Raw genomic sequence first — 4,428 nt, forward strand, 5'->3', positions numbered from 1 at the left:
AGCTGGTGTTAAATAAAGAAATAATTGAATTACTGTCCTCATTAAACTGGAATGCTTGGAAGGTGTTTAAATTGAAATTTTATAACAGGGTCTGGCCCAATCACACGGCCCTCAAGGATTGCCCCCTTAAAGGGGTCACGTTACCGCCTGCACAAAGTAAGAACATAAGAAATAGGAGCAGGAGTAGGCCATCTAGCCCTTCGAGCCTGCCCCGCCATTCAATAAGATCATGGCTGATCTGTCGTGGCTCAGTTCCACATTCCCGCCCTCTCCCCATAACCCTTAATCCCCTCGCTTATCAAAAACCCATCAACCCGCGTCTTAAAAATATTTAGCGAGGCAGCCTCCACCACTTCAACGGGCAGAGAATTCCAGAGATTCACCACCCTTTGAGTGAAGAAGTTCCTCCTCAACTCTGTTCTAAAACGCCCTCCCTTTATCTTGAGGCTGTGCTCTCTAGTCCTACTGTCCTTTCTGAGGGGGAAGAGCCTCTCCACCTCTATCCTATCCATCCCATTCATCATCTTATACATCTCAATGAGATCTCCCCTCATTCTTCTAAACTCTAACGAGTACAAGCCTAGTTTATTCAGCCTCTCCTCATAGCTCAACCCCCTCAACTCCGGTATCAGCCTAGTAAACCTCCTCTGCACTCCCTCCAAGGCCAAAATATCCTTGCGTAAGTGCGGCAACCAAAACTGCACACAGTACTCCAGCTGCGGCCTCACCAATGTGAATCACGCAAAAGAACGAAAAACAAGACATTGACTAGGACATTGACGAATGCACAGCTACAGCCTGAAATGAATTGCGAAACCGATAATATTGCCAAGGTGTTTGCAAAGTTTAAACACACAAGGAGACTGACATTCAGTAGTTTCCTAAAAGGCAGCAGCAATGAAGAGGAAGTCAACCATATCCTTCAATGGAGGTACTATATTTATTTAGCAGCTGGGATCTTGCTGAAGAGGACAGCAAAATCACAGCCCTGCGGACATCCTGTTGCTCCTGAGACCACCACTCCCTCTCCTCATAATGGCAGACGCAGACCGACGGCCCAGGTGAGATCAACACTGAATTTGTGGTTTGCGGTGAGGAGTAGAATTATCTGCAGCACGGTATGGCTGCCATAAAGCAACTTTTCAAAGTAGTCCTGGCCCCCTTAGTGTCTTTGCTGATGGTTTATTACATGCCAGAGTTGGCTGGCCACCAGAAAATGAAAGTGAGACACGAATATGTCCAGAAAGCCAAGGAATGTAAGCCGAAATTTTGTCAAATTGAGTTTTATCCAAATGATCATAGAATCATAGAATCCCTTCAGTGCAGAAGGAGGCCATTCAGCCCATCGAGTGTGCATCACCCACAATCCCACCCAGACCCTATTCTTATAACCACACATATTTCCTTTGCTAATCCCTCTGACACTAGGATCAATTTATTATGGCCAATCAACCCAATCTGCACATCTTTGGACTGTGGGAGGAAACTGGAGAATCCGGAAGAAACCCATGCAGACACGGGGAGAATGTGCAAATTCCACATAGACGGTCACCCAAGGCTGGAATCGAACCCGGGTTCCTGGCGCTGTGAAGCAGCAGTGTTAACTGCTGTGCCACCTCATGTGATTGCATTTTTGCTGAAGGCTTGTTTCTCAAGTGCCTCATACAAGGAGGCAGATTTTACCCTCCCTCCCGCCATGGGAATCGTAGTGAGCAGGGGAGTTAGCGGAGAAGTGGGTGGTGAACCGTGGAAAGATCCGTTGCCCTCGGATGGGATTTTCCGGTTTTGGGGCAAGCATGTCCGGAAAACAGCCCAAGATGTCTGTGCTGAATTTTTCCATGGCAAGTATTGGAGAAATTGCCATTATAGGAGGCACAAGGGCAGTGATTACGGCAAAAAAGAAACTTGAATACAGAACTCTTCGAAGATAGCGAAAGCTCTACAAACAAAAGAGAGTCAAAACAATGTTTACTAACCACAAACGTTCTTTTGAAAGTCACCAGAGCTGTGGCAAATCCATTGTCCTGATTTCCAGCTTTTTCTATTCATCTTAATTATCGCTGTGGACTGCTGATAGATTTATTGCGCTAACTTCAAACTGCTTTTTTCCTTTCTTAATTCAACAGAACTCCCAAGAACATGCTGCAGTTGAGAAATTAGTTCCAAAATGATTATCGGTGCGTTTTCTGCAGCTGCGAGACAACTATGTTGAGAGATTAAGGCTATAAAGCATCAAGATAATTTACTGTCTGGCTGTATTTACTTCAAGCTGGGCTCAGCGCTTTGCAATTTTGTCTCTTTCAAGCTTATTCCCTTTTTCCGTGACAGTGCATAATCTGGCATTGTGCCTTACGTCTTGTGTTCTCTATATATATATCAACAAGAAGAGGTTGTATTTCTGATGGTGGTATTGTTTTGAGGAGCTTTGCTATCTCAGGCCATAGGAGCTGATGGAGGCTGATGGAAACAACATGTGCACTCAGTAAAAGCTTACGATAAAAAAAAGGGAATTAGCCAAATCTCTCCAGACGTTGTTTGAAAATCCCTGTGACTGCAATTTTGATTTCTTCGCTGAGCCAAGACTTATTACTTGAAGAACTGGACAAAGATATTGTACATTAAAAAAAATAGAAAATTTGGAAGGAAATGATTAAACCCACTGATACAGTAGTACAATCTGGGTTTGAAAAGTAACAGTGCTTTCCATCTGAGGCCTCTCTGTCTCTCTCAGAAGTCTGGTATTGTCCAGGGTATTTTGAATATCCTGTGGACTCACTCAACCAGCACTGTGTATAATGGATTTTACTCAAACACCTCTACATATATCAGGCAAAAGGACTGTGCGCATGAAGCAATAGTAAATAACTTCATTCCAAGCAGTAAAAGACTAAGTTTTACAACTTTAACAATTCTCTCTCACTTTAGCTAATTGATCATTTAGAAATTCTTACACTACCCTGGATCCTCGTGATCCCGTCAGTACGTTGAACTCTCAAGTTTGTTTCTCTCTCTCTCTCTCTGGTCTGGAGGTGAGCGGCTCTTGTCATTGCCTTGTCCTGACACGCTTTTGGGACCTCTTGGGAGGTGGGTCCTCTCAAATGCTTCTGATTACCTGTTAAGACTTGCATTCCAACCATTGTCTTGTAAATTGAGTCTGTGCCTATGTGTCCACTGTTTGTGAACACAACTCTTATCTGATAAAGCAGCAGGGCTCTGAAAATTCATACTACCAAATCAACCTGTTGGGCTTTAACCTGGTGTTGTGAGACTTCTTACTGCTTCCAGCATAGGTTTTTTATATCTATCTGGCTACCTTCCAGAATCTTCCAAGGATTTGGCCTATTAGGTCTGATTGGTTGCACATCATTATTGATGGGTTTCAATGGGTGGACCCTTTGTGTTTGTGTTATTGCATCTTGGCCTTTTGGCTAAGATCAAGTGTAGTATTGACATGCTGTGCTTGGCTGAAGTCATTAGGTTACATTTTAGCTTCATTTGAAGCAATTTTTAAAAGCGGCATCTCGGCCTTTTGGCTAAGATGCAAATGAGATCAAGCCTTGGAGGAGGAGCTATGCCTACTCCAATCAGCTTGGATCATATAGATCAAGCCCAAGACAGGAGGTGAGAGCCATGTCTTGTCAGCTTGGTGTGGGTATCAGGAATGTCTCAACTTGTTGAGACTCTGAATTGAACTTGATTTGATTGAATTGGAATAAAAACAATTAAAAACCTAGATAACTAGTTTCAGCTTCTAACACACATTGAGTCTTTTGTTTCACTGATGTGTGTCTGTCCCATGTATCTAGTGGTGCTTTGTTTCTCAGGAAATGTTTAACTATCCTTTTACACATTTAATGTGTCCTGGTGCATCTTTGGTTTTCAATTGTTTAAGTTCAAATCTTGCAAAGGGCCTGTCTCCAGGCAGACTGTTTTGGACTGAGGTAATCCCAACATACCTTGCTTTTAGGCCAATTTCTATGTCAGTGTCTGCATCATTTTGCTGTGCCTGCACCCCTGGCCTGATGCTCTCAGTAAGAAGTCTCACAACACCAGGTTAAAGTCCAACAGGTTTATTTGGTAGGAAAAGCCACTAGCTTTTGGAGTGCTTGCTGCTCCTTCGTCAGGTGAATGATGCTCCCACCTAATGTTCTCATCCATAGCTGGCCTCCCTCCCAACAATTCCACCCTACTCAAGCAGCCACAGACGGCTACACTGGGAATTGAGTTTATTGTCTTCACACAAATATCACAGTTGGTTGACAACTCTTAAGAATTTATGTTACGATTGACAGCAGACCTGACCATCAGAGTACAGTGGACAGGCCTATTGATGGAGAACTGTTAATGACTACAACCTTTAGGGGAGCAAGAGGCAATTCAATTGCTGCAGGGTAGCACGGTGGTTAACTCTGCTACCTCACAGTGCCA

The 4,428-nt window shown here is 43.7% G+C and overlaps 1 non-coding gene across 1 annotated transcript; it reads left to right on the forward strand.

Moving 5' to 3' along the window:
• Positions 1–3,408: 3,408 nt before the first annotated feature.
• LOC145359976 (U2 spliceosomal RNA) lies at positions 3,409–3,607 on the forward strand. The gene has a single exon (XR_013889657.1). It is a non-coding gene; the product is annotated as a U2 spliceosomal RNA (small nuclear RNA).
• The last annotated feature ends 821 nt before the right edge of the window (positions 3,608–4,428 follow it).

This window comes from Carcharhinus amblyrhynchos, chromosome 29, assembly GCF_965287045.1.
Source record: "Carcharhinus amblyrhynchos chromosome 29, sCarAmb.v2.hapA, whole genome shotgun sequence".
In the NCBI taxonomy this organism is placed as follows: Eukaryota; Metazoa; Chordata; class Chondrichthyes; order Carcharhiniformes; family Carcharhinidae; genus Carcharhinus; species Carcharhinus amblyrhynchos.